Below are 18462 nucleotides of genomic sequence, written 5' to 3'. Positions count from 1 at the left end.
TTGCCACATTTGTGTCCATGTGCGTGAGTTTAAATAAACTTGAGGGATGCTTGAGCACCCCTAAAATAATTATTCTGGAGTCATACCTGGTAACGTAGGGGAGTAGAATGCAGGGTTAAATTGGCTGTTAGCGTTATTATTCTGACTACTCATCCTACTGATGTACTCATCCCATCTGCTCAAAATGAATCAGTGAAAATCACCTGCTGGAGTCAGTGGTTGTAAAGAAAACCTGCCACCCTCTTGGCTCTTTCTGGAATGTCTTTGGACACTTCTGCGCAACAGAAACCATGAAGGCCCTACAGGTACGCTGAACATAAGACAGTTAATGGGGCTCTGGTGAAACAAGGAAGTCCTGAACAGCAGATCAGGCAGAGGAAGTGATGGTTTGTAACGCAATGCTATGAACGCTGCAGCAGGTCCTCAAACCCCGATTGTCTGAGATTTCCCAGCCATCAGACCAGGCTAAGGATCCGTCAAGAACCGTGTGTTTGTCAGTGTTCTAAGACATTCCTACTTTAAACAAACTCACGCACGGGCATTTCTAGAAGAGACCATCTTCCTCACCACTTAAGCATTGCCACGACTGAGAGCAACGCACTTGTGGTCATTGGGTAAGAGGCAGGGTACAGGCTGCCAGTCCATCGCAAGGAGGCAGGATATTAAATTTCACAGCCTTTGCCATGGAGTCCAAAACAGCTGAGGTGCATCCTGTTTCCACTGATCATCCTTGAGATGTTTCTACATCTTAATTGGAGTCCACCTGGGGTAAATTCAGTTGAATGGTTATGATTTGGAAAGACACACACCTGTCTACATGTAAGGTTTATGTCTAGAAGATCCCAGTGAGCACAGTGGCCTCCATCATCTGTAAATGAAAGAAGTTCGGATCCACCAGGACTCGTCCTAGAGCTGGCTGCCCATCTAAACTGAGCGATCAGGTGTCGACGAGGTGACCAAGAACCCGATGGCCACTCTTATCAGAGCTCCAGCATTCCTCTGTGGAGAGAGAAGAACCTTCCAGAAGGACAACCGTCTCTGCAACAATCCACCAATCAGACCTGTGTGATAGAGTGGCCAGACAGAAGCCACTTCTTAGTAAAAGCCACATGACAGCCCACCTGGAGTTTGCCAAAAGGCACCTGAAGGACTCTCAGATCATGAGAAAAAAAATTCTCTGATGAAAGAAAGATTGAACTCTTTGGCGTGAATTACAGGCATCATGTTTGGAGGAAACCAGGCACCATCCCTACAGTGAAGCATGGTGACATCCTGGATGAAAACCTGGTCCAGAGTGCTCTAGACCTCAAACTGGGGTGACGGTTCATCTTTCAGTAGGACAATGACCCTAAGCACACAGCCAAGATATCAAAGCTTCAGGACAACTCTGTGAATGTCCTTGAGTGGCACAGCCAGAACCCAGACCTGAATCTGATTGAACATCTCTCAAGAGATCTGAAAATGCCTGTGCACCGACACTCCCCATCCAACCTGATGGAGCTTGAGGGGTGCTGCAGAGAGGAATGGACAAAACTGCCCAAAGATAGGTGCACCAAGCTTGTGGCATCATATTCAAGAAGACTTGAGGCTGTAATTGCTGCCAAAAGGTGCATCAACAAGATGCTTACATGTGATTACTTATTTTTAATAAATTTGCAAAAATTTGTGTCGGGCAGCACACTGGCTTAGTGGTTAGCACTGTTGCCTCACAGCAAAAAGGTCATGGGTTTGATTCCCATCTGTGGCCTTTCTGTGTGGAGTTGCAGCCCAGTCTCACCCAGGTTGGGAGTATGCATGTTCTCCCTGTGTTTACATGGGTTTCCTCCAGGTGCTCCGGCTTCCTCCCACATTTAAAGACATGCGGGTTAGGTGAAATGGAAACTTTATAATTGTTCAGGTCTCCTTTGCAAAAGAGATCTTGATCTCAATGGGACTAACCTGGTTAAATAAAATAAATAAGCATGAGGTTTCCAACTGATTTTGCTGTCTATGATCACTCCAAGAAATTTATTTTGGTCTACTCTTTCTGCGTGTGTATTGTTTATAATCAGGCCTACTTGAACATTTGTGGAATTTCTTCTAAACAACATCTTTGTTTTCTCTACAGTCAATGATAATTTATTTTTGTTGAATCATAATTTTATTTCATTCATTTCTGTCACAATCAGCTCCAAAATCTGCTGCAAACTCCCCCAAGAACAACAACAAAAAAAATATTTGTATCATCTGCAAACAATACAAATCTCAATAACTTTGAAACATTACATATATGATTTATGTATAAAATAAACAAAACAACTTAGGTCTTAGTATTGACGCCACAAATGATATCCATATAGTGTGATTTGTGCTCCTCTGAAAAAGAGAGCTTTAAATCAGAAGTGCCTGACTCTGTGGTATAACTCACAAACTCGCAGCTTAAAGCAGATAACCCGTAAGCTGGAGAGGAAATGGCGTCTCACTAATTTAGAAGATCTTCACTTAGCCTGGAAAAAGAGTCTGTTGCTCTATAAAAAGCCCTCCGTAAAGCTAGGACATCTTACTACTCATCACTAATTGAAGAAAATAAGAACAACCCCAGGTTTCTTTTCAGCACTGTAGCCAGGCTGACAAAGAGTCAGAGCTCTATTGAGCCGAGTATTCCTTTAACTTTAACTAGTAATGACTTCATGACTTTCTTTGCTAATAAAATTTTAACTATTAGAGAAAAAATTACTCATAACCATCCCAAAGACGTATCGTTATCTTCGGCTGCTTTCAGTGATGCCGGTATTTGGTTAGACTCTTTCTCTCAGATTGTTCTGTCTGAGTTATTTTCATTAGTTACTTCAACTTCATCCAAACCATCAACATGTCTATTAGACCCCATTCCTACCAGGCTGCTCAAGGAAGCCCTACCATTATTTAATGCTTCGATCTTAAATATGATCAATCTATCTTTATTAGTTGGCTATGTACCACAGGCTTTTAAGGTGGCAGTAATTAAACCATTACTTGACCCAGCTATCTTAGCTAATTATAGGCCAATCTCCAACCTTCCTTTTCTCTCAAAAATTCTTGAAAGGGTAGTTGTAAAACAGCTAACTGATCATCTGCAGAGGAATGGTCTATTTGAAGAGTTTCAGTCAGGGTTAGAATTCATCATAGTACAGAAACAGCATTAGTGAAGGTTACAAATGATCTTCTTATGGCCTCAGACAGTGGACTCATCTCTGTGCTTGTTCTGTTAGACCTCAGTGCTGCTTTTGATACTGTTGACCATAAAATGTTATTACAGAGATTAGAGCATGCCATAGGTATTAAAGGCACTGCGCTGCGGTGGTTTGAATCATATTTATCTAATAGATTACAATTTGTTCATGTAAATGGGGAATCTTCTTCACAGACTAAGGTTAATTATGGAGTTCCACAAGGTTCTGTGCTAGGACCAATTTTATTCACTTTATACATGCTTCCCTTAGGCAGTATTATTAGACGGCATTGCTTAAATTTTCATTGTTACGCAGATGATACCCAGCTTTATCTATCCATGAAGCCAGAGGACACACACCAATTAGCTAAACTGCGGGATTGTCTTACAGACATAAAGACATGGATGACCTCTAATTTCCTGCTTTTAAACTCAGATAAAACTGAAGTTATTGTACTTGGCCCCACAAATCTTAGAAACATGGTGTCTAACCAGATCCTTACTCTGGATGGCATTACCCTGACCTCTAGTAATACTGTGAGAAATCTTGGAGTCATTTTTGATCAGGATATGTCATTCAATGCGCATATTAAATATGTAGGACTGCTTTTTTGCATTTACGCAATATCTCTAAAATTAGAAAGGTCTTGTCTCAGAGTGATGCTGAAAACTAATTCATGCATTTATTTCCTCTAGGCTGGACTATTGTAATTCATTATTATCAGGTTGTCCTAAAAGTTCCCTGAAAAGCCTTCAGTTAATTCAAAATGCTGCAGCTAGAGTACTGACAGGGACTAGAAGGAGAGAGTATATCTCACCATATTGGCCTCTCTTCATTGGCTTCCTGTTAATTCTAGAATAGAATTTAAAATTCTTCTTCTTACTTATAAGGTTTTGAATAATCAGGTCCCATCTTATCTTAGGGACCTCATAGTACCATATCACCCCAATAGAGCGCTTCGCTCTCAGACTGCAGGCTTACTTGTAGTTCCTAGGGTTTTTAAGAGTAGAATGGGAGGCAGAGCCTTCAGCTTTCAGGCTCCTCTCCTGTGGAACCAGCTCCCAATTCAGATCAGGGAGACAGACACCCTCTCTACTTTTAAGATTAGGCTTAAAACTTTCCTTTTTGCTAAAGCTTATAGTTAGGGCTGGATCAGGTGACCCTGAACCATCCCTTAGTTATGCTGCTATAGACTTAGACTGCTGGGGGGTTCCCATGATGCACTGAGTGTTTCTTTCTCTTTTTGCTGTGTATGCACCACTCTGCATTTAATCATTAGTGATTGATCTCTGCTCTCTTCCACAGCATGTCTTTTTCCTGGTTCTCTCCCTCAGCCCCAACCAGTCCCAGCAGAAGACTGCCCCTCCCTGAGCCTGGTTCTGCTGGAGGTTTCTTCCTGTTAAAAGGGAGTTTTTCCTTCCCACTGTCGCCAAGTGCTTGCTCACAGGGGGTCGTTTTGACCATTGGGGTTTTTCCGTAATTATTGTATGGCCTTGCCTTACAATATAAAGCGCCTTGGGGCAACTGTTTGTTGTGATTTGGCGCTATATAAATAAAATTGATTGATTGATTGATTGATTGTGCTCACCCATTTATACGTCCTGTTTCCTGTAGCTCCTCAGCTAGCTCAGCCCAATCCTCTAATACCATACCTTTCCATTTTACCTAATAATATATTATGATCAATAGTGTCAAAGCTTTGCTTAAATCAATGAGTACACCCAGAGCAAGTTTTCTGTTGTGAACATAATTTGTGATTTCCTCTATTAATTTCCTCTATTTTTAATTGCATGTTGCTGCACTTTGTTTATAAGTTGAATTGAGCTGTTTCTACATTTCCAGTAACTTATATCTGTCAAAATCCTGTAAGAGATGCGGTAAGAAAATCATATAATTTTTTTTACTATTGGGTCATTCTTAGACTACGGGCACTTATTATGTCCTTTGATCATGTTGTATGAAAAACAGAAAAAAGGGGAAATTTCACACTTTTATAGTTATCTTTACAATGAAAGTGTGTTAAGAAATTTGTTCTAGTAGTCTATGATGACTTTTTCACCTTTTTTCAGCATCATTATATGCAAATATTGCCGTTTTGTGCTTGTCCCACACCCAGACTTTTGATCTTCAATGATAAAAATGAATGGTAAAGAAATGTTTTTTTTTCTAATGTTTTAAAATATCTCTGAATAAAATATCAGTAAAATAATCAAAACATAATTGGGGTATTCAATGTCATACAACTGTTGTGATTTTTTTAAAACAAAATGTAGTTGTCCCACACTATTGCTGTAATTTCCACCACAACACTGTAATGTCCCTTTAAACAGTTTGTATGAAAGATTGTTTGGGTAGTTTCTATGGAGATAAACAGTGACATCAGAGCACATGTATATAGCACCAAATCACAACAAACAGTTGCCCCAAGGTGCTTTATATTGTAAGGCAATGGTGTGGTGGAAATTACATTTACAAGGCCAATAGTGCCCGTAGTTAAAGAATCACCCGTTTATGCGTTAATATAATTTTATTTATTTATTTATTTATTCTTGTTTAATTGAGATTTACTGCTAATATGATGCTCTATACTAAAATGTTACTACAACCCCAATTCCAATGAAGTTGGGACGTTGTGTAAAATGTAAATAATACAATGATTTGAAAATCCTCTTCAACCTTTATTGAACTGAATACACCACAAAGAAGATATTTAATGTTCAAACTGATAAACTTTGTTGTTTTTGTGCAAATATTTGTTCATTTTGAAATGGATGCCTGCAACATGCTTCAAAAAAGCTGGGACAGTGGTATGTTTACCACTGTGTTACATCACCTTTCCTTTGAACAACACTCAATAAGCGTTTGTGTGCTGTGTGTGTGTGTTGAGGGGGAGGCTGGTGTAGGGGTGAGGGGAGTGCAGGAGGGTTAGGAAGAACAGTTTCACATCAACACTAATTGAAATCCTGGTACCCCAGTCAGAACAGATAACAGTAAGTTGATAATACTCGTAGTTTTTTCAAAGACAGTAAAACACTGGAAACCAGCGTGGACTTCCCAAACGGTGCAAAGCAAAGAGTGACGTTAGAGGACACCGGATGGTCCAACTTCATCTGACAGTGTGACACAGTGAGACTCAAAGCAGGAAACCTACAAGTGGTGCCAGTAAGTCATCAGAGGACACATAAGACCTCACAGAGAGAGAAACAGTGTGTTTGCAGCAAACACATTTTTATGCTCAGAACAGTGTGTGTGGATATGTGTGTGTATGCTTGTATATATATATATTATATGGCTGCTGTCATGATCTGGACTTTTGTGTTAGGTTTTCTGTCTGATTCTGTTTTTGGTTAGATTGTATTGGTTTTGTCTGTGTGCTATTTCTCTTGCTGGGTTTTTCTTGCTTGGGCTTTGTCTTTCCCTATCTCTCTTGTCCGTCTCTCTTAGTGCCTGGTGGTGGGCGGTGCACACTGTCTGGGCCACATCCTGTTCTGGAGTTTTCCACACACCTGTTCCTAATTTGTCACTCATCGCCAGTGTGTATATATGGTTCTCTGGTTGCAATAGTTTGTTGCACCTTGTGCCTTCGTTTCCAGCTCTGTACCTGTGGTTTCTAGTCCTGCTTCCATGTTGTGTTTTAACCACCTGCCTGTTTGTTTGACCACACCTTACCGCCTGATGATTCTGATTTGTTTGCTGATTTTGGACTGCCTTGCTGTGTACCAGACCCCACTGATTCATTCAGTAAGAGATCTTAAAAACCACAGCTGTGTTGTTGAGTCCAGTACTTGCGTCCAGACGTCTGTCAACTAAACTTGATAGATGCGACGCTAGTCTGCTATCAGACTGTTTCCATAACAATCTGTACTATTGCACGGTCAATGAAACACAACGGCAATGGTACAATAATTCATCTCACGTGACATGCAAACCACCAATCAAATGACAAGGCTCCACTCAGCCGTTGTATAGTGACTGTTATTTAAATAAATCTTAGCTGTTATTTATGATGGAATTCCTCTCACACTTTAATCACTTCTATTTGGGTTTCTGTAGTCGCTATTGCAAAGCTCTTCAACAAGGCCCGAAGCTGTTCCAACTCTCTTGTAAACAAGATCCGGGGCATCTTCTGGAAACAATGTGGGAATTGTTGCACCTTCTTCCTTGCATCTTCCCTTTTCTCTTTTTCATAAAGGGAGTTTGAAGCTCTGAAAATGGGTTGTTATAGTGTAACTAAAGGTGGCTTACTGGGTTGCTCTGCTGCCGTGTGCTGGATCCTTTTGGAAATTAATCCCACATCTGGACGTCTGCGGACAAAATCACTCCTTTGGCCTTTGAGCTTTGCAATGAACTCACTCCCTCATTTGTGGCCGTGGGGTCCTTGGACCCGTTGAGTCTAGAAAGGGTTTCTGGTCATTCTCAGAGCTGGCCTGGAGGTAAATCTAGTGTTGCCTCTCCCCTTAATGAGCTTGATCCCATCTGGCATGAAGGATTCAGACCTTGATATCTAGAAATTCCGTTTTTGTCCAGAATTCCTGACACGCCCACTTTCTGGAGGTTATTACCCTTCAAATGTGACACTTTATGTCCAGTGCTGATTTTAGGGATAATGCCAGCATTCACAATATCTCAGCTTCAGAGTTCATCAATGGTTCTCTGTATCTGTACAAATACTGGTCCAGCCAAAAAGAACACACCTGTATATTCAACATACTGTATTTAACATTGTAGTTTCAGTTGATGGACTTTTGGCCAAAAGATCCTCATTTGGGAAGAATCACAAACAAAACAGTTCTTGAAAAGGGTATTGCTCATGATAATAAATCGCCTCAAGAGGGCAGCATTTTACCAGCACTTCATCAGTTATCCATCACAGGTAGTGTGGCGCCCCCTGTCGAAGCTCTGGTCCAACACACACTTACCATGTGATTTGTCTCTGTCTGGGACTGAAATAGGAGCTAAAAGTCTCTCATGAACACAGTCTGTGTGAGACTGTGTAGCAAATAAAATTAAATCTTCACAATTTAGTTTGTAACAAGTAACAAAACTGATCAGAGGAAATTTATTTGCAACAAAAATATCATGCTGATTTTCTGACCGTGCACACTGAGGATTATGTCTTTCGGATGTGTAAAATAGTGTTCATAATGTTTGCCTTCATGCAGTTTGGGGTTTGTTCACCTCAAAACAGAAAACTATAAATGGATGTCAAAATATCATTTTGTCAGTATTTTTAGAGACCCACAAAATGATGTTTGTGAACCAGAGGAGCCCATGTGGAATCAAAGAGATCCTGGCTCCCCTGGAAGTCACCCTGCAGTGAATGGAGGCCCACTGAGCTCTGATCACTGACACAGCTTCACACCAGCTAAAGAAAAAAAAAAACATTTCAATGACAAATGGAGAAACAAACCTAATGTTCCAAATATTCATTCATTCATTATTCCTGCTTAGTCCAGTTAAGGGCCACAGGGGGCTGGAGTCTATCCCGGCAGTCACAGGGTGTGATGAAGGGTGCACCCTGGACGGGACACCGATCACAGGGCCACATAGACAAACAAACACACTCACACCTGAAGTCAATTTTAAAGTTTCCAATTCACCAAACCTGCACATCTTTAGAGAGTGTGCATATCATGAATGCTTGGTCTTGTTGGATTTGTGAGAATCTACTGGTACCTTGTTTCCCATGTAACAATAAGAAATATACTCAAAACCTGGATTAATCTTTTAGTTCACATAGCACTACTATTATTCTGAATACGACTGTATATATATATCATCTGTTCACTCTGAGTTTGAGGCCACAATTCAAACCAACCTTCACCAAAGATGGACACGTCCTCTGATTCCACACTCACTCCATTCACCAACACAGCACTCAATCTGAAGTCACAGAGACTCCATCACTCCAGCCTCCAGCGCTTCGGTCACCTCTGAACTCCGGCCTCTAGTGCTTCGGTCACCTCTGAACTCCAGCCTCCAGCGCTTCGGTCACCTCTGAACTCCGGCCTCTCGCGCTTCAGTCTGTAGCGCTTCAGTCTCTAGTGCTTCAGTCACCTCTGAACTCCAGCCTCCAGTGCTTAGGTCACCTCTGAACTCCAGCCTCCTGCGCTTCGGTCACCTCTGAACTCCGGCCTCCAGTGCTTTGGTCTCTAGCGCTTCAGTCACCTCTGAACTCAGGCCTCCAGCGCTTCGGTCACCTCTGAACTCCGGCCTCCAGTGCTTTGGTCTCTAGCGCTTCAGTCACCTCTGAACTCCAGCCTCCAGCGCTTCAGCCACCTCTGAACTCCGGTCTCTAGCGCCTCAGTCACCTCTGAATCCCGGTTCTCTAGCGCTTCAGTCACCTCTGAACTCCCACCCTCCAGTGCTTCGGTCACCTCTGAACTCCAGCATCCAGCACTTCGGTCACCTCTGAACTTCACGGCCTCCATCGCTGTCGGCCACCTCTGAACTCCAGCCTCCAGCGCTTCGGCCACCTCTGAATTCCGGTCTCTAAGGCTTCAGTCTGTAGCGCTTCGGTCACCTCTGAACTCCGACCACCATCGCTTCAGTCACCCTCGGAACTCCGGCCTCCAGTGCTTCGGCACCTCTGAACTCCAACCCCAGCGCTTCGGTCACCTCTGAACTCCGGCCTCCAGTGCTTCGGTCACCTCTGACTCCGGCCTCCAGCGCTTCGGCCACCTCTGAACTCCGTCCTCCAGCGCTTCGGTCACCTCTGAACTCCGGTCCCAGTGCTTCGGTCCACCTCTGAACTCCGGCCTCAGTGCTTCGGTCACCTCTGAACTCTGACTCCAGCACTTTGGTCACCTCCGAACTCTGACCTCCAGTGCTTTGGTCACCTCTGAACTCCGGCCTGCAGTGCTTTGGTCACCTCTGAACTCCAGCCTCCAGTGCTTCGTTCACCTCTGAACTCCGGCCTCCAGTGCTTCAGTCACCTGTGAACTCCGGCCTGCAGCGCTTCGGTAACCTCTGAACTCCGGTCTCTAGCGCTTCACTCTCCAGTGTTTCGGTCACCTCTGAACTCCAGCCTCCAGTGCTTCGGTCACCTCTGAACTCCAGCCTCCAGCGCTTCGGTCACCTCTGAACTCCGGCCTCCAATGCTTTGGTCTCTAGCGCTTCGGTCACCTCTGAACTCCAGCCTCCAGCGCTTCGGCCACCTCTGAACTCCGGTCTCTAGCGCCTCAGTCACCTCTGAACTCCGGTCTCTAGCGCTTCAGTCACCTCTGAACTCCAGCCTCCAGCGCTTCGGCCACCTCTGAATTCCGGTCTCTAAGGCTTCAGTCTGTAGCGCTTCGGTCACTTCTGAACTCCGACCACCATCGCTTCAGTCACCTCTGAACTCCGGCCTCCAGTGCTTCGGCACCTCTGAACTCCAGCCTCAAGCGCTTCGGTCACCTCTGAACTCCGGCCTCCAGTGCTTCGGTCACCTCTGAACTCGAGCCTCAAGCGCTTCGGTCACCTCTGAACTCCGACCACCATCGCTTCAGTCACCTCTGAACTCCGGCCTCCAGTGCTTCGGCACCTCTGAACTCCAGCCTCCAGCGCTTCGGTCACCTCTGAACTCCGGCCTCCAGTGCTTCGGTCACCTCTGAACTCCGGCCTCCAGTGCTTCGGTCACCTCTGAACTCCGGTCTCCAGTGCTTCGGTCACCTCTGAACTCCGGCCTCCAGTGCTTCGGTCACCTCTGAACTCTGACCTCCAGCACTTCGGTCACCTCCGAACTCCGACCTCCAGTGCTTTGGTCACCTCTGAACTCCGGCCTGCAGCGCTTTGGTCACCTCTGAACTCTGGCCTGCAGCGCTTTGGTCACCTCTGAACTCCAGCCTCCAGTGCTTCGTTCACCTCTGAACTCCGGCCTCCAGTGCTTCAGTCACCTCTGAACTCCGGCCTGCAGCGCTTCGGTAACCTCTGAACTCCGGTCTCTAGCGCTTCACTCTCCAGTGTTTCGGTCACCTCTGAACTCCAGCCTCCAGTGCTTCGGTCACCTCTGAACTCCAGCCTCCAGCGCTTCGGTCACCTCTGAACTCTGGCCTGCAGCACTTCGGTCACCTCTGAACTCCGGTCTCTAGTGCTTCACTCTCTAGCGCTTCAGGCACCTCTGAACTCCGGTCTCTAGTGCTTCAGTCACCTCTGAACTCCGGTCTCTAGCGCTTCAGTCACCTCTGAACTCCCCCCTCCAGTGCTTCGGTCACCTCTGAACTCCAGCATCCAGCGCTTCGGTCACCTCTGAACTCCGACCACCATCGCTTCAGTCACCTCTGAACTCCGGCCTCCAGTGCTTCGGCACCTCTGAACTCCAGCCTCAAGCGCTTCGGTCACCTCTGAACTCCGGCCTCCAGTGCTTCGGCACCTCTGAACTCCAGCCTCAAGCGCTTCGGTCACCTCTGAACTCTGGCCTCCAGCGCTTCGGCCACCTCTGAACTCCAGCCTCCAGCCCTTCGGCCACCTCTGAACTCCAGCCTCCAGCGCTTCGGCCACCTCTGAACTCCAGCCTCCAGCACTTCGGCCACCTCTGAATTCCGGTCTCTAAGGCTTCAGTCTATAGCGCTTCGGTCACCTCTGAACTTCGACCACCATCGCTTCAGTCACCTCTGAACTCCGGCCTCCAGTGCTTCGGCACCTCTGAACTCCAGCCTCAAGCGCTTCGGTCACCTCTGAACTCCGGCCTCCAGTGCTTCGGCACCTCTGAACTCCAGCCTCAAGCGCTTCGGTCACCTCTGAACTCCGGCCTCAAGCCCTTCGGTCACCTCTGAACTCCGACCACCATCGCTTCAGTCACCTCTGAACTCCGGCCTCCAGTGCTTCGGCACCTCTGAACTCCAGCCTCCAGTGCTTCGGTCACCTCTGAACTCCGGCCTCCAGCGCTTCGGCCACCTCTGAACTCCGGCCTCCAGCGCTTCGGTCACCTGTGAACTCCGGCCTCCAGTGCTTCGGTCACCTCTGAACTCCGGCCTCCAGTGCTTCGGTCACCTCTGAACTCTGACCTCCATCGCTTCGGTCACCTCCGAACTCTGACCTCCAGTGCTTTGGTCACCTCTGAACTCCGGCCTCCAGCCCTTCGGCCACCTGTGAACTCCGGCCTCCAGTGCTTCGGTCACCTCTGAACTCCGGCCTCCAGTGCTTCGGTCACCTCTGAACTCTGACCTCCAGCGCTTCGGTCACTTCGAACTCTGACCTCCAGTGCTTTGGTCACCTCTGAACTCCGGCCTCCAGCGCTTCGGCCACCTGTGAACCTCCAGTGCTTCGGTCACCTCTGAACTCTGACCTCCAGTGCTACGGTCACCTCCGAACTCCGGCCTCCAGCGCTTCGGCCACCTCTGAACTCCGGCCTCCAGCGCTTTGGTCACCTCTGAACTCCGGCCTCCAGCGCTTCGGTCACCTCTGAACTCCGGCCTCCAGCGCTTCGGCCACCTGTGAACTCCGGCCTCCAGTGCTTCGGTCACCTCTGAACTCTGACCTCCAGCGCTTCGGTCACTTCGAACTCTGACCTCCAGTGCTTTGGTCACCTCTGAACTCCGGCCTCCAGCGCTTCGGCCACCTGTGAACCTCCAGTGCTTCGGTCACCTCTGAACTCTGACCTCCAGTGCTTCGGTCACCTCCGAACTCCGGCCTCCAGCGCTTCGGCCACCTCTGAACTCCGGCCTCCAGCGCTTCGGTCACCTCTGAACTCCGGCCTCCAGCGCTTCGGTCACCTCTGAACTCCGGCCTCCAGCGCTTCGGCCACCTGTGAACTCCGGCCTCCAGTGCTTCGGTCACCTCTGAACTCTGACCTCCAGCGCTTCGGTCACTTCGAACTCTGACCTCCAGTGCTTTGGTCACCTCTGAACTCCGGCCTCCAGCGCTTCGGCCACCTGTGAACCTCCAGTGCTTCGGTCACCTCTGAACTCTGACCTCCAGTGCTTCGGTCACCTCCGAACTCCGGCCTCCAGCGCTTCGGCCACCTCTGAACTCCGGCCTCCATCGCTTCGGTCACCTCTGAACTCCGGCCTCCAGCGCTTCGGTCACCTCTGAACTCCGGCCTCCAGCGCTTCGGCCACCTGTGAACTCCGGCCTCCAGTGCTTCGGTCACCTCTGAACTCCGGCCTCCAGTGCTTCGGTCACCTCTGAACTCCGGCCTCCAGCGCTTCGGCCACCTGTGAACTCCGGCCTCCAGTGCTTCGGTCACCTCTGAACTCCGGCCTCCAGTGCTTCGGCCACCTCTGAACTCCGGCCTCCAGCGCTTCGGTCACCTCTGAACTCCGGCCTCCAGCGCTTCGGTCACCTCTGAACTCCGGCCTCCAGCGCTTCGGCCACCTGTGAACTCCGGCCTCCAGTGCTTCGGTCACCTCTGAACTCCGGCCTCCAGTGCTTCAGTCACCTCTGAACTCCGGTCTCTAGCGCTTCACTCTCTAGCGCTTCGGTCACCTCTGAACTCCAGCCTCCAGTGCTTCAGTCACCTGTGAACTCCGGCCTGCAGCGCTTCGGTAACCTCTGAACTCCGGTCTCCAGTGCTTCGTTCACCTCTGAACTCCGGCCTCCAGTGCTTCAGTCACCTGTGAACTCCGGCCTGCAGCGCTTCGGTAACCTCTGAACTCCGGTCTCTAGCGCTTCACTCTCCAGTGTTTCGGTCACCTCTGAACTCCAGCCTCCAGTGCTTCGGTCACCTCTGAACTCCAGCCTCCAGCGCTTCGGTCACCTCTGAACTCCGGCCTCCAATGCTTTGGTCTCTAGCGCTTCGGTCACCTCTGAACTCCAGCCTCCAGCGCTTCGGCCACCTCTGAACTCCGGTCTCTAGCGCCTCAGTCACCTCTGAACTCCGGTCTCTAGCGCTTCAGTCACCTCTGAACTCCAGCCTCCAGCGCTTCGGCCACCTCTGAATTCCGGTCTCTAAGGCTTCAGTCTGTAGCGCTTCGGTCACTTCTGAACTCCGACCACCATCGCTTCAGTCACCTCTGAACTCCGGCCTCCAGTGCTTCGGCACCTCTGAACTCCAACCTCAAGCGCTTCGGTCACCTCTGAACTCCGGTCTCCAGTGCTTCGGCACCTCTGAACTCCAGCCTCCAGCGCTTCGGCCACCTCTGAACTCCGGTCTCTAGCGCCTCAGTCACCTCTGAACTCCGGTCTCTAGCGCTTCAGTCACCTCTGAACTCCAGCCTCCAGCGCTTCGGCCACCTCTGAATTCCGGTCTCTAAGGCTTCAGTCTGTAGCGCTTCGGTCACTTCTGAACTCCGACCACCATCGCTTCAGTCACCTCTGAACTCCGGCCTCCAGTGCTTCGGCACCTCTGAACTCCGGCCTCCAGTGCTTCGGTCACCTCTGAACTCGAGCCTCAAGCGCTTCGGTCACCTCTGAACTCCGACCACCATCGCTTCAGTCACCTCTGAACTCCGGCCTCCAGTGCTTCGGCACCTCTGAACTCCAGCCTCCAGCGCTTCGGTCACCTCTGAACTCCGGCCTCCAGTGCTTCGGTCACCTCTGAACTCCGGCCTCCAGTGCTTCGGTCACCTCTGAACTCCGGTCTCCAGTGCTTCGGTCACCTCTGAACTCCGGCCTCCAGTGCTTCGGTCACCTCTGAACTCTGACCTCCAGCACTTCGGTCACCTCCGAACTCCGACCTCCAGTGCTTTGGTCACCTCTGAACTCCGGCCTGCAGCGCTTTGGTCACCTCTGAACTCTGGCCTGCAGCGCTTTGGTCACCTCTGAACTCCAGCCTCCAGTGCTTCGTTCACCTCTGAACTTCAGCCTCCAGTGCTTCAGTCACCTCTGAACTCCGGCCTGCAGCGCTTCGGTAACCTCTGAACTCCGGTCTCTAGCGCTTCACTCTCCAGTGTTTCGGTCACCTCTGAACTCCAGCCTCCAGTGCTTCGGTCACCTCTGAACTCCAGCCTCCAGCGCTTCGGTCACCTCTGAACTCCGGCCTGCAGCACTTCGGTCACCTCTGAACTCCGGTCTCTAGTGCTTCACTCTCTAGCGCTTCAGGCACCTCTGAACTCCGGTCTCTAGTGCTTCAGTCACCTCTGAACTCCGGTCTCTAGCGCTTCAGTCACCTCTGAACTCCCCCCTCCAGTGCTTCGGTCACCTCTGAACTCCAGCATCCAGCGCTTCGGTCACCTCTGAACTCCGACCACCATCGCTTCAGTCACCTCTGAACTCCGGCCTCCAGTGCTTCGGCACCTCTGAACTCCAGCCTCAAGCGCTTCGGTCACCTCTGAACTCCGGCCTCCAGTGCTTCGGCACCTCTGAACTCCAGCCTCAAGCGCTTCGGTCACCTCTGAACTCTGGCCTCCAGCGCTTCGGCCACCTCTGAACTCCAGCCTCCAGCGCTTCGGCCACCTCTGAACTCCAGCCTCCAGCGCTTCGGCCACCTCTGAACTCCAGCCTCCAGCACTTCGGCCACCTCTGAATTCCGGTCTCTAAGGCTTCAGTCTATAGCGCTTCGGTCACCTCTGAACTTCGACCACCATCGCTTCAGTCACCTCTGAACTCCGGCCTCCAGTGCTTCGGCACCTCTGAACTCCAGCCTCAAGCGCTTCGGTCACCTCTGAACTCCGGCCTCCAGTGCTTCGGCACCTCTGAACTCCAGCCTCAAGCGCTTCGGTCACCTCTGAACTCCGGCCTCAAGCCCTTCGGTCACCTCTGAACTCCGACCACCATCGCTTCAGTCACCTCTGAACTCCGGCCTCCAGTGCTTCGGCACCTCTGAACTCCAGCCTCCAGTGCTTCGGTCACCTCTGAACTCCGGCCTCCAGCGCTTCGGCCACCTCTGAACTCCGGCCTCCAGCGCTTCGGCCACCTGTGAACTCCAGCCTCCAGTGCTTCGGTCACCTCTGAACTCCGGCCTCCAGTGCTTCGGTCACCTCTGAACTCTGACCTCCATCGCTTCGGTCACCTCCGAACTCTGACCTCCAGTGCTTTGGTCACCTCTGAACTCCGGCCTCCAGCCCTTCGGCCACCTGTGAACTCCGGCCTCCAGTGCTTCGGTCACCTCTGAACTCCGGCCTCCAGTGCTTCGGTCACCTCTGAACTCTGACCTCCAGCGCTTCGGTCACTTCGAACTCTGACCTCCAGTGCTTTGGTCACCTCTGAACTCCGGCCTCCAGCGCTTCGGCCACCTGTGAACCTCCAGTGCTTCGGTCACCTCTGAACTCTGACCTCCAGTGCTTCGGTCACCTCCGAACTCTGACCTCCAGTGCTTCGGTCACCTCCGAACTCCGGCCTCCAGCGCTTCGGCCACCTCTGAACTCCGGCCTCCAGCGCTTTGGTCACCTCTGAACTCCGGCCTCCAGCGCTTCGGTCACCTCTGAACTCCGGCCTCCAGCGCTTCGGCCACCTGTGAACTCCGGCCTCCAGTGCTTCGGTCACCTCTGAACTCTGACCTCCAGCGCTTCGGTCACTTCGAACTCTGACCTCCAGTGCTTTGGTCACCTCTGAACTCCGGCCTCCAGCGCTTCGGCCACCTGTGAACCTCCAGTGCTTCGGTCACCTCTGAACTCTGACCTCCAGTGCTTCGGTCACCTCCGAACTCCGGCCTCCAGCGCTTCGGCCACCTCTGAACTCCGGCCTCCAGCGCTTCGGTCACCTCTGAACTCCGGCCTCCAGCGCTTCGGTCACCTCTGAACTCCGGCCTCCAGCGCTTCGGCCACCTGTGAACTCCGGCCTCCAGTGCTTCGGTCACCTCTGAACTCTGACCTCCAGCGCTTCGGTCACTTCGAACTCTGACCTCCAGTGCTTTGGTCACCTCTGAACTCCGGCCTCCAGCGCTTCGGCCACCTGTGAACCTCCAGTGCTTCGGTTACCTCTGAACTCTGACCTCCAGTGCTTCGGTCACCTCCGAACTCCGGCCTCCAGCGCTTCGGCCACCTCTGAACTCCGGCCTCCAGCGCTTCGGTCACCTCTGAACTCCGGCCTCCAGCACTTCGGTCACCTCTGAACTCCGGCCTCCAGCGCTTCGGCCACCTGTGAACTCCGGCCTCCAGTGCTTCGGTCACCTCTGAACTCCGGCCTCCAGTGCTTCGGCCACCTCTGAACTCCGGCCTCCAGCGCTTCGGTCACCTCTGAACTCCGGCCTCCAGCGCTTCGGTCACCTCTGAACTCCGGCCTCCAGCGCTTCGGCCACCTGTGAACTCCGGCCTCCAGTGCTTCGGTCACCTCTGAACTCCGGCCTCCAGTGCTTCAGTCACCTCTGAACTCCGGTCTCTAGCGCTTCACTCTCTAGCGCTTCGGTCACCCCTGAACTCCAGCCTCTGGCGCTCCGGTCACCTCCACTCCCAGTGTCTACATCCAAATTACATTTACAAAATGCTTGAACATCTTAGTTTATATGTAATGAGTCCATAATATAAAAAAGTTTGACTTTCTGAAATAACAGACAAGAAATATTGAAGTTTTTCATGAAATTCTAATTTTTTGAGATGCTTTCTGGACAGAATGTGACCTGTGAGCTCTCCTCCTGGTCTGGATCAGACTGGCTGCACAGAATGTGTCTCCATGGTAACTTGTCCAGTGTCATGACTTAATTCAGTCGGGATAAATAAAAATCCTGGTTTCCAGGAAATCTGTCAAACATCAAACAACCTCTCAGCCTCTGATATTATTTAATCTTGATTGTTTCATTGTAATTGTCCATCGTCTGCAGAGACATGAGGACAAAACACTGCAGCAGTTTAAACAGAAACATCTCATGTCCTATTGGATTTATTTAAACATTGACTGACATCATACTGATGAGTTTCTTTGACAAGGACAGACCTTTATAACCATGAACCACACATGAATCAAAAACAGATTAGATGAATGAATGAACCACACAAAATCAAATGAAGGTCTTTTTATTTCTGTTCTTGGCAGTGATTTTTCTCATGCTGACGCTGCTGTGAGACAGACAAGAGGTCATCACCAACAGCTGGAATGACAGTGAAGGTTTTGACCACGGGGGGGGGGTGTATGTGCATATGAAGCCTCAAGAAATAAACTTTTTTTTTTTCTTTTTTTTTTTTTTTTGGACCAAGTGGATGGAAAGCTTCAAGGCTTCATCTGGCCGTCCTGCACACTTCCCGTCACTCCGTGCTCTGTCCTCCCCAACAAATCATAAAAACTCTGAAGGAGTTAAAAGCTTCTTCAGTTTCTTTTTCAGAGTGTATCTCTGCCATGAAGCTGTGACTGGTGCAGCAGCAAAGTAAAATGACTGCTGATATCAATCAATCAATCAATCAAATTTTTTTTATATAGCGCCAAATCACAACAAACAGTTGCCCCAAGGCGCTTTATATTGTAAGGCAAGGCCATACAATAA

The sequence above is a fragment of the Thalassophryne amazonica genome, chromosome 9 (genome assembly GCF_902500255.1).
Source record: "Thalassophryne amazonica chromosome 9, fThaAma1.1, whole genome shotgun sequence".
Taxonomy (NCBI): domain Eukaryota; kingdom Metazoa; phylum Chordata; class Actinopteri; order Batrachoidiformes; family Batrachoididae; genus Thalassophryne; species Thalassophryne amazonica.
This window is presented reverse-complemented; position numbering follows the sequence as displayed.